The sequence below is a fragment of the Neomonachus schauinslandi genome, chromosome 5 (genome assembly GCF_002201575.2).
Source record: "Neomonachus schauinslandi chromosome 5, ASM220157v2, whole genome shotgun sequence".
Classification (NCBI taxonomy): Eukaryota; Metazoa; Chordata; class Mammalia; order Carnivora; family Phocidae; genus Neomonachus; species Neomonachus schauinslandi.
In genome coordinates, this window is record NC_058407.1 from 149,164,566 (window position 1) to 149,177,102 (window position 12,537).

Below are 12,537 nucleotides of genomic sequence, written 5' to 3' on the forward strand. Positions count from 1 at the left end.
AGTTGTGGATTTCTCCTCTGTTGTTTTTTGCCGGTGCTGAGAAATCTGCACTGATCTCACTTTATTTTTTTTAAAGATTGTTGTTTATTTATTTGAGAGAGAGAGAGAGGGAGCAGGGGGGAGGAGCAGAGAGAGAGGGAGAAGCAGACTCCCCGCTGAGCAGGGAGCCTGACTGGGAACGGGGTGTGGGGGGTTTGATCCCAGGACCCTGGGATCATGACCTGAGCCAAAGGCAGACACTGACTGAGCCACCCAGGTGCGCCTGGACTATTTTCACTTCCATTTTCATCGCCGTATGCAGGCAGCTGTCCCCCCCCCCGCCGTCTTAAGCTCAGCACAGCCCAGACCTTTACCTATTCCAACCCCAGCCTCAGACAGTTATGTTTTCTTAGGAATGCTTATGAGCTGTGGGCTTTGGTTCCCCGTGGCCCAGCTTGCACATGTCCCTCAGAAAGGCACCTCTTCACACCTCTACAAGGCCAGATTGTTTGTTTTTGAGACGAGGCGGAATTATGATAGTGGGACTCTCTCTGAATGACTGAGACACCTTTTGTAATGGTTAATTTTATGGGTCGACTGGGTCCTGGGAGGTCTAGATATTTGGTTGAACATTCTGGGTGTTTCTCTGAGGGTGTTTCTGGGGTGAGGTCAGCATTTAAATCGATAGAATCGGGCGCCTGGGTGGCTCAGTCGGTGAAGCGACTGCCTTCGGCTCAGGTCATGATCCTGGAGTCCCTGGATCGAGTCCCGCATCGGGCTCCCTGCTCGGTGGGGAGTCTGCTTCTCCCTCTGACCCTCCTCCCTCTCATGCTCTCTGTATCTCATTCTCTCTGTCTCAAATAAATAAATAAAATCTTTAAAAAAAATAAATAAATCGATAGAATCAGTCAAGCCGAATCCTCTCCCTAAAGTGCATGGGCCTCATCTAATCAATTGAAAGCCTGAGTAGAAGAAAAAAGGCTGATGTCCCCCAAGTAAGAAAAAATTCTTCCTGCCTGACTGCCTTCAGACTGGGACACTGGCTTTTTTCCTGCCTTTGGACTCAAACGGAAACATTAGGTCTTTCTGGGTTTCGAGGCTGCTGGCCTTCAGATGGGGACACACCATCAGCTCTCCTGGGTCTCCAGCCTCCAAGTCACCTGGTAGAGGGACTTGCCTCCATAATCTGTGAACTAACTCCTTATAATAAATCTCTCTCTCTTTACATACATATATATATATGTACATCCTCTGTATATATATATATATATATATATATATATATATATATATATATGAACCAATATAAATATGTGCATCCTCTTGGTTCTGTTTCTCTGGAGAACACTGACCAATACCCCCTTGTTTATATACGTTAATATTTCATAGTTTGTGGTTCATGCATTGTGGTTGTCTATGGGCAAGGATCACCAGCTCATAACTGTTATAGAATTACACTGAACATTACTTTCTGGGATCCCCGAAATCATATCGTGTAGGTGGTCATCCACACTTAATCTGCAGCCTATTAGGACCACAAATCTATATAACCTGAAAAGAAGTTCAGCCAGATAACCAGACAATTGCCAAATAACTGACTGCATGTTCACTTTAGCTTGACAGTAGATGGAATATGCATGTTGTGAATTCTGTGAATGTTGGGGGCTGAGAATGGATTCCAGTTAGACTGCAAGACCTTTTGGAGCTGAGACGGTTAAGGGCTCAACGGGCTCTCTGCTCTCCCTCTGCCTGCCACTCCCCCTGCTTGTGCTCATTCTCTGTCAAATAAATAAAAATCTTAAAAAAAAGAAAGTACAGCAAATGACTCTGCCCATATTGTGTTATTGGTGGTATGAATATTCTGGGAAATATGTAAAGGAAATGAGATTTACATCCTATAATCTTCCCTAATCATCTTTATTGGAAATATGAAATTTATGCCCTTACTTTGGATTGAGATACAAGTTGTCCTTATCTGTTTATATGTGTTGTCACTGAATTCTTTCCAAATATTTGGCTTACTTCCTATGTATGTACAAATGTACATGCTCTTATAAAGCTGAAAATTTAGAATTGAAATTTTCCCCAACTGGGTTCTCAAAAGCCTCTCTATTTAAGCAAAAGTAAGAAAAAAATTGCAGTATTAAGACTCCTCTCACTAATACCGTGGAGGCAAACTTGAACTTCAACTTTAAGTTACTAAGGCTACTTTTTCCACCATCTAGTGCTGACATGGCTCCTTTGGTCTGGAGTCCACTATTTTCTTCTTTTGTGATTTAAATTCTTTCCTACTGTCTTGACTGAAATAGATTTCCCTGAACACATCCCATAAGAATGTGTTCATTCTCAACTGAGAACATGCGTTTGAAAAATGTGTTGCCTTGTTTGGAGTTGAGTTCAGCAAACATTTGTAGGTCTATCCTGTTTATGAATGTATATACTCACCTGCCTCAAGGTCACATAGATCTTTTCTGTGGCTTCTCTTGCTGTATTTACTGCATCTTCATTTTAGGTTCCTTTCTGTTGTTTCAGTATTAGAATCAAACTGTTGTGGGGGCGTCTGTGTGGCTCAGTAGGTTGAGCATCTAACTCGTGGTTTTGGCTCAGGTATGGTCTCATGGGTCCTGGGAACGAGTCCAGCATTGGGTCCAAGCTCTGCGGGGAGTCTGCTTGGGACTCTCCCTCTTCCCCTCCCCGCATGCGCATGCTCTCTCTCTCTCAAATAAATAATTATTTAAATAAATAAATAAATTTTTTAAAAAAGAATCGAACTGTTGTGGGCATAAGAGAGAGAGAGACATGAAGAAACAGACTTTTTTTTTTAAGATTTTATTTATTTATTTGACAGAGAGAGACACAGTGAGAGAGGGGACACAAGCAGGGGGAGTGGGAGAGGGAGAAGCAGACTTCCTGCAGAGCAGGGAGCCCGATGCGGGGCTCGATCCCAGGACCCTGGGATCATGACCCGAGCCGAAGGCAGATGCTTAACGACTGAGCCACCCAGGCGCCCGAGAAACAGACTCTTAACTATAGAGATCACACTGATGGTTTCCAGAGGGGCGGTGGGTGAAACAGGTAATGGGGATTAAGGAGTGCACTTGTCGTGATGAGGACTGGGTGGTGTATGGAAGCGTTGAATCACTATATTGTACACCTGAAACTAATATAACACTGTATGTTAACTACCTGGAATTAAAATTTTAAAAAAAAGACTGTTGTGGGTATAATAGGAATAGTAAGTAGCCATCAGGAAGTGAACTTGGGAGTATGGAAGACAGAATTCCCTTCCTGGTACACAACGCATGCCTTTTAATTCTAGAATTTGAATGGGGATTGATCAAATGGAATTAAGTTACACATAAAGTTCAGGTTTGTTAAATTTTCATGTATCATTCTATCTGAATATCTTCTGTGTAAGAGTTGTAAACTGGAGGGTGCCTGGGTGGCTCAGTTGGTTAAGCGACTGCCTTCAGCTCAGGTCATGATCCCAGGGTCCTGGGATCGAGTCCCGCATCGGGCTCCCTGCTCCTCGGGGAGCCTGCTTCTCCCTCTCCCACTCCCCCTGCTGTGCTCCCTCTCTCGCTGTGTCTCTCTCTGTCAAATAAATAAATAAAATCTTTAAAAAAAAAAAAAAGAGTTGTAAACTGGAAAATTGAAATAAAAATGACTAAACCAAAGTGAAAATATTCCCCATTCACTTGATTTCTTTAATAAGAGGCTTCCAAATTGAAAATCAGGAGAATGTTCATACAAAAAAAAAAAAGGTGTGTCAGTATATATATGTATATATATATATATATAGGTTCTTGTACATTTTGGCCACTTTGTTTTATTTTTTTTGCTACTAAAAGAAAGTGGGGGGAAAAATCAGTTTATGCTGGGGGTTGAATGCCAGAGAAAATGCTTTAATAATACTTAGAGATCTTAAAAAAGAAACATGAAATATTACGTTAATATATTAAACAGTAAGATATAAACCCACCAGGCAGAAATTATAATCTGTCACATTTTTGCAGACTGTTTTTACTCCATAATGATAAATAATAGGAAAATTAACCATGAATGCCAGGCTTTGGGCCAATAACGAACTTGTGAGAATAGCGTTAGAGAATTTCCTGTAGATGATGTGTGAAAATTTTGAATAGAGTTAATGATTGTGAGAGGTTTATTTTACCCTCTGGGAGAAATTATAAAAAAGCGATATATACATCTTGAGTCATTTCTCAACAGTTTGGAGCAATGATGCTTTCACCTGAAAAAATGAAAAACTCACAAGGAAAAAAAGGAAGTATATAAAATAGTCATTTGTAAGGTGAAGGCTCGAGGAGGCAATTTTTAACTGCAAATGTGGAGAAAGAATGATGAACCCTACTCACAAATGTCAAAAGTGAAAATCAACAATTTCTTTATTCCTCTTTACTCTGCCTGCCTCTGCCATAGACTGGTTTCTTCATGGTCCTATAAGAACGCCTGACATTTGCTCATGTGTCCCCTCTTAGGATATTGTATCTTTGCCTCTTTTTTTTATATTCAAATTCTGCTCATAAATCCACTTTTGGGGGTGGGGGTGGGGGCTTGGTTAGTATTCATTCCTGTGCTGGCTCTGGTCAGTATAGGCTCTGAAGGCTCTCCCTTCTGTTTTTCCCCCAGGGTTAGGGAAAATAGGGCTTGTGCACATGGGGTAACTTAGAGGGCTGGGCCATGTCGGAGCCACAGACATGTCCGTCTTGCTAGAAAATGAGCTTGCAGGCAAGAACTGCCATGTAGATCCTGCACGTGGATCAAGGCGGGTGTTGGCTTAGGCAGTCATCTGCACCATCTTTGAACATTGACCTAGCTCCTTCTTGCTGGTGAGGTCCGGTGCTCACTCCAGAGCCCTTCCATGCTCATTCAACTCCTCCCCAGATGGTGTCTCTCTGTTTCCAGCCCCCTCGGACCTCTCTGTTCTGTCTCTCCCTTCCATTTCACCTTCTATCTGTCTACCTCCCAGGGTAAGGTAATGTGAGTCTTTCATTGATTCTCTAAAAATGTATTAATCATTGCCAGAATTTATGCCCTGAGCCCTTTGGGACTTTACTTCTGATTCTCAGAGGTAAATCACTGGACTGTTAAGAGGTATTTAAAAGTCATCCTTCCATGAGGAGTTGCCAAAGTCCGTTTTGAAATCCAGGAGCTAATGATTGACTGATTTCTGGGTTACCTGTGCTTTTTCACGGTGCCTTCCTTCCCCTGAGCTGCTGGGGCTAGGGAAGGGCCATGGATACAACACATGGTGGTGGGGAACTAAGAACAATTCACTATGGTACCTATCACTCATTCATCCATCTATCCTTTTTTTTTTTTTTTTTTTTAAGTAGGCTCCAAGCCCAGCATGGACCCCACTGTAGGGCTTGAACCCACGACCCTGAGATCAAGACCAGAGCTGAGATCAAGAGTCAGACGCTTAACCAACTGAGCCACCCAGGCACCCTTTCCATTTATCCATTTATTTAACAAATAATTATTGAACCGAGTACCTACTCTATGTTTTACCATTGGTGTTCAAAGCCCAGCCCCAGACACCTTGGCCTAAGGCCATCTCTGCCTGTTCTGACTAAGCCTATAGTTCTTCTCTTCTGATTCTCAGAGCATTTATAAAAGCTTAATATATTATTGTGTATTGTAAGTCATCTCATGTATATTATTTTTTTCTCCCAACGAAACTGAAGCTCATCGAAGTTAAAGACTATGTTTTAGATTTGTTCTCCATCCCCCCAGCCCAGTGCCTTGCCCAAAGGGGTCCAAGAAATACTTGTTGGTTGAGTTCTGTGTAAATGGGTGCTGACGTTGGCATTAATTATATTCATGCACAGAAAGCTCCAGAAATTTAAGAAAATGGATTTCTTTGATTTTGCTAGTGTAATAAAAACCATTAAATCTCAAGCTGGTGGAGAAGGAAGAAGGGAGAAGGTGCAGGGTGGGAATTAAGATCAAGGGCAATGGTTCTCAGCTGGGGATGAGTTTGCCCTCCAGGTAGGGTTGTCAGATTTAGCAAAGAAAAATAAAGGACACCCAGGTAAATGTGAATTTTAGATAGACAATGAATAATTTTTTAGTCTAAATATGTCCCAAAGTTTGCATTTGGGGTATATGACTACAAATGCTTTGCTGTTTATCTGAAATGTATATTTAACTGGAAGTTCTGTGTTTTATCTGGCAACACGACACCCAGGGGTTATTTGGCAATGTCTGGAGACATTTTTGGCCATCACAACCTGGGGACAGGGGAGGTGCTATGGGCATCTAGTGGGTAGACGCCATGGGTGCTGCTAGACCTCCTACGTTTCACAGTTCCCACAACAGAGAATTATCTGGCCCAAAATATCAAGTATATCAAGTTGAGAAACTGTTCTACAGGGTATAAAGAACCTAGTTCCAGGATATTTTGTCTTTTGGGCAGTGTGAACGCAGTGCTGAGGGTCTCTGACCTTTTTAAGGGTTTATAGAAATGTTCAACTCTTGGGGCGCCTGGGTGGCTCAGTTGGTTAAGCGACTGCCTTCGGCTCAGGTCATGATCCTGGAGTCCCGGGATCGAGTCCCGCATCGGGTTCCCTGCTCAGCGGGAAGCCTGCTTCTCCCTCTGCTTGTGCTCTCTCTGACAAGTAAGTAAATAAAATCTTAAAAAAATTTTTTGAAAAATATCACGTTTGCTAGTCATCTGCAGCTCAATGCACATAATTCTATCATCTATATCCTTTAAATTTATTTTTATTTAAATTCAATTAATTAACATATAATGTGTTATTAGTTTCAGTCTATCATGTATATTAAGTGTGGGATGTGGGTGCATTTTAATACATTTAACACTATGTAAGGTAACCCTCTAAAAGAAAGAATGTCCAGGTTTTATGGAGGTTTAAAAATAGCTCTGCTGAAGTTCAAAATATTGTTTCTGGGTTGGTGCATGGAAGGAGAAGGATGAGGTTTCAAGATATAGAGAATATTAGAATGTTAGGTCTAGCAGGGTTAAAATGGTCACCAGTCCCCTTTCCCCTTATACTCTCTCAATCCTCCTTACTCTGATCAACATTATTATTTTTTTTTAAAGAGTTTTTTATTTGACAGAGAATGAAGGTCCACTTAAAGATTATAGTTGAGGGGCACCTGGGTGGCAGTCGTTAAGCATCTGCCTTCGGCTCAGGTCATGATCCCGGGGTCCTGGGATCAAGCCCCGCGTCGAGCTCCCTGCTCAGCGGGAAGCCTGCTTCTCCCTCTCCCACTCCCCCTGCTTGTGTTCCCTCTCTTGCTGTGTCTCTCTGTCAGATAAATAAATAAAATCTTAAAAAAAAAAAAAGATTATAGTTGAAATAGCCATAGAATACTTGTTTGAAAGCACAGGATAATTAAGGACAGAAATTAGAGGCAAGAGAGAAAAAAAGAAATAGCTTTTCTGGGGACATCTGGCTGGTTCATCAGTAGAGCATGCAACTCCTGATCTCAGGGTCATGAGTTTAAGCCCTGTGTTGGGCGTGGAGTCTACTTAAAAGAAAAAGCTTTTCTGCATTACCACAAATAATATGAAATACTTTGTAGTAAAGTGCCCCAAATCCTAGCTTCTTTTCTAGTCATCAGATGGGTAAGCCATTTTATGTCACTCTCCCGAGAATAAACCCTTGCAATGGCTCTTCATCTCAAGCTGAAGAAAAGCCAAGATTCTCACAACAGTTCAGAGATCCAACTCCAAACCACACACCCTAGTGTCTTGACCCTCTGACCTTTGTTCTTACATCTTTTCTCTTTTCCTCACATTCTCCAGGCACATTTATTACGCTTGTTGCTGTTTAACAAATTGCCCCAAAATGTAATTATGACGACAGACATTTATTCTTTCACGGAGTTTCTGTGGGGCAGAAATCTGGGATTGGCTTAGCTGGGTGGTTCTGGTTCGGGGTTTCTCATGAGATTATAGTCAAACATCAGCCGGAGCTGCAGTCCACGGACAACACTGACTGGGCTGGAGGATCTGCTTCCCACCTCACTCACATGCCTGTTGGCTGGAGGCCTCAGTTCCTCATGACATGAACCTCTCCACAGGGCAGCTCCCAACATGGCTTTCCCCAGAGTGTGAGACCCAAGAGAAAGAACACTTGGGAGAATGCCAACACATGCTAATTATGACTTAGTTGTCAAGACACATTTCCCCTTGTGCCACACTCTATTCTATAATCTTCTAAATCTAGCCCTCTAGGGCATGAATACCAAGAGGCAGGGATCATTGGGGCCATCTCGGAAGCTGGATACCACAGGGTCTTTGCACGGGCTCTTCTCTATGATAACCTCATGGCCAGTTCTCTCAGGTTTCTCAATTCTTTGCTCTGAGGTATCTTCTCAATAAGGTCTTCTACTCCTATCACCCTGGTTAAAATGGTCACCAGTCCCCCTTCCCCTTATACTCTCCCAATCCTCCTTACTCTGATCAACATTATTTTTCAATGGCACATAACATCTTTTACTACCATATATAGGTTACTTATTTATTACATTTATTGCTTGATGTATGTGTCCATCATCCTCTTCCCTCAAGCTCCAGGTGGGCAGGTTTCTTTGTCTATTTTGCCCACTGATGTATCTTAAGCTCCCAGAAAAAACCTGGCATATAATGGGTACTCAATAGATATATATTTTTAAATATTTTATTTATTTATTTTAGAGAGAGAAAGAGCACAAGCAGGGAGAGTGGCAGGCAGAGGGAGAAGCAGGCTCCCCGTCGAGCAAGGAGCCCGAGCCTAAGGCAGACGCTTAACCAACTGAGCCACCCAGGCGCCCCACTCAATAGATATTTTTGACTGAATGAATAAAGAGCATAAGCAGAAACAGTTTATTTAAAAATTGATTTAAAATTTTCTGATGTCTCACATAAATAGATAGAGCATGTATCTGAGACTCTTATCTCAGAAGGGAAACTAACTGGAACTTAATCAAGTTTAGCCTTCCACAGGGTAGAAGAAGAAAGAAATGAGAGATAAACCAGAAGTCTTTTAATAGATGCATGCGGGTGAGAATGGACAAATCTGGCCCGCAGAGTGCTTTTTATGGCACCCACGAGGTTTGAAGACTTGGAAGATTCCATATTAAAACTCTGGGCTTCTGGCATCTCCTGAAAAATGGGAAGATCTGGCCCCATGGGTGCTGTGGTCCTCCATTAAGCGTTGTGCAATAGTATGTGCCTCCATTAGAATGTTCACCATCGACGTCATATCCTATGGTCTTACAACACGCCCAATGTATTTATTTCCATCACCCACCTGGCCACTGTAGCCCTGAGTTTGCGATCCCTTTTTCTGATAATACACTACGTTGGTGACATTGGCCAGAAAAACCACACATTGCTTCTTAGCTTAGTTGATAAAGAACATAATACAATGAAGGGACACAGTGCTGTGACAATATTTCTCGCATCTGTCTGCCGGTGTAACTAGGAACCTGTTGGTCAGAGATGGTCTAATTCCATCCTGCTCACTGTTTAGCACATGTTATATTAATAGTGGTAACATTTGATGTGGTACAGCATGATTCAGATTGTCTATTCCATTTCTCATGGCAACAACAAATGTTTTCTTTCTGAGTCAGCATTACCTAGATGCTACTGCTGACCAAAATTAGACCATATATTCTCAGCCACATAAATATGAGCAGTTGAGAATTTTCTTAATATTGATTGCGTATGTGGATCATATAATTAGCCTATGTTTATAGTTCTGTGATCTATGTATGGCTGCTACAGAGACAAAAGGGGAAATGCAACAGCATTTTCTCTGTTATGCAAGCATCATTACATTATAATGAATAGGTAATTTTAAATTGGGCTGATGAGTCATACTACAGTAATCCGATATTTCCTTTGTAAAGTCCCTGAGGTTTATACAAGGAAATCTTTTCTAATAATAAGAACAGGGATGATGATGCGTGTGCCTCTCAGCACCTCCGTCTTTATTTACTAGTTGTGTGATCCTGGGGACAGAGCTCAACCTTCTCCAGCCTCAATCTACTCAGGATTAAATGAGATTAACCATGTGGAAGCTTGAAGGACAGTACCTGGAACAGAATAGGATCGATCGATGTTAGTATATATATATATTTTTAATAGAGATTGATTCTTAAGATCCACTAAATGATAGATGAGCCTTTCTCTTGAAATTTATTTCCCTGAGTAGTAGGGGATTACATTTTGTGTGCACACAGGACGCTTCTGGAAGAGACGTAAATGGGGAAAAGAAAAGGATTGATCTTTTTCCTTTCTACTCTCAAGCCAGGCAAAGCAGACCGTGACCCTTTACTTGGCATTTCTTTTCTGAATTGACAAAAAATTATAGCAGACCCCTAAAACATGTACTGGAATACATCCCATCTTTAATCCCAGGCTATAATTCAGCTATATCCAGCTCACTTATCTTTCTAATGCCATGAACCAGGAGGAGTTTATGTTTTCATGTTCCCCAAAGTCAGGAAATCCTCTTTTATTCTGGTTGAAATAATTTCTATAACTTTATCACTTTGCAGTCCCCATTCCAATCATGAACATTAATTTAACAAATACTTAAGCTATGGCCCAGCCACCATATGAAGCATGAGGGATTGAGGAAAGAGAAGGACCCTGTTCTCAACAGACAGACTTGTAAGCAAAATAGAGCTACCCGGGTGTGTGTGTGTGTGTGTGTGTGTGTGTGTGTGTTAAGATTTATGTATTTATGTGTGTGTTGAGATTTATGTATTTATTTGAGAGAGAGAAAATGAGTGGGGGGGAAAGGCAGAAGGCGAGAATCCCCAAGCAGACTGCCCGATGAGCATGGAGCCCCACGTGGGGCTTGATCCCCAAATCCATGTGATCATGACCAGAGAAGAAACTAAGTCCCACGCTTAACCCACTAAGCCACCCAGGCGCCCCTTAGAGCTACCACTTACTGTGTGCCGACAAACTGCAGACAAGGCTCTGTGCCACACTCTTTCTATCACGTACTGACAGCTGTCGTGTAGTGAATAGTTGCTAGATGCTTCTCCAGCATTCACTTCCCACCCTTCTTCCGTACACCCCCCATTTTCTGTTGGGGATCCTCGGGGATGGTAAGTCCATTCCCGGCTCACGCATTGGAGCACATGACCAAGGTTAAGCCAATCGGTGCATTTCCTGTCCCTGGCTAGTGATTGGTTCAGAGACGGCCAGGTGGACCCACTGTGGTCCAATTAGAGTGAACTTCCTAACTTTTGCTGGGAAAAGCAGGACAAAGGCGTATATGCACTCGTTTTCTGGTTTGGGTGTTAATATTGGAGGCCTATAACTCCTGTACCTGGTTTTCTTAGCATGAAGGGAGGGCACAGAAAGAAGCAAGTATCACTGCAAGAATCTCAGGTGAACAATGATGATTTCATAATCTCTGGACCAGCCTCTGCTGAAATCCTACCCTATCTCTGGGCTTCTCCGTTACACTAGTGGTGGATCTTCTTTATTGTGTAAACCACTGTGAATTAGGTTTCCTGTGACTTGAAGGAAAGCATCACACATGATCTTATAGTAAATATCACACCCATTTTCACAGCTCAACGAACTGGAGTATTTGTCTTCATCACCAAGCCAATACATACCAGAACTATCATTTGAACCAAAGTTCGACTGACTCCCAAATCCAGGCTCTTTCTATGAATGTACGTCCCGCAATTTTAATGCAGTTTAAGAGGTAGATGAAAAGTACACTAGTGACAGAAAGAAAGGAATGATCAACTCCCGTATGTGTGTGGTGGGCATGGAGATATTCCAGGAGGAAGAATAACGTGTTCACACGCATGGAGTGACTGGCTCATGACACATGCCGAGTAAACATTTTCTTTTTTTTTTTTTTTAAGATTCTATTTATTTGACAGAGAGAAACACACACACACACTGAGAGAGGGAACACAAGCAGGGGGAGTGGGAGAGGGAGAAGCAGGCTTCCCGCTGAGCAGGGAGCCCAATGCGGGGCTCGATTCCAGAACCCTGGGATCATGACCTGAGCCAAAGGCAGACGCTTAACGACTGAGCCACCCAGACACCCCTATTTTCTTTTTTTTTTTTTTTAAGATTTTATTTATTTGACAGAGAGAGACACACACACACATTGAGAGAGGGAACACAAGCAGGCGGGGCGGGAGAGGGAGAAGCAGGCTTCCCGCGGAGCAGGGAGCCCAATGTGGGGCTTGATCCCAGGACCCTGGGATCATGACCTGAGCCGAAGGCAGAGGCCTAACGACTGAGCCACCCAGGCGCCCCTGTGGTTTGTTTTGAAGAGAAGGGATTCCATTTGAGCGGCTTTTGGGCTATTTATTCTAGTGGAGCTGTCCAACAGAGTTGCTTATACACATCTGGAAATAACAGATCTGTGAACTTGCAGCACCTCTAATCACTTTGCTATTTAGTTTATGTCAACCTTTTTCCAGAGAATATCTGACTTGCTTTGGTGCTGATGGAAAATGGAAGAGAGTAGAACTGGGTCTGTACCTACACAGTCAGTGTGGATAGGATGCAAGGATTTTGCTCCCTGGATGGAG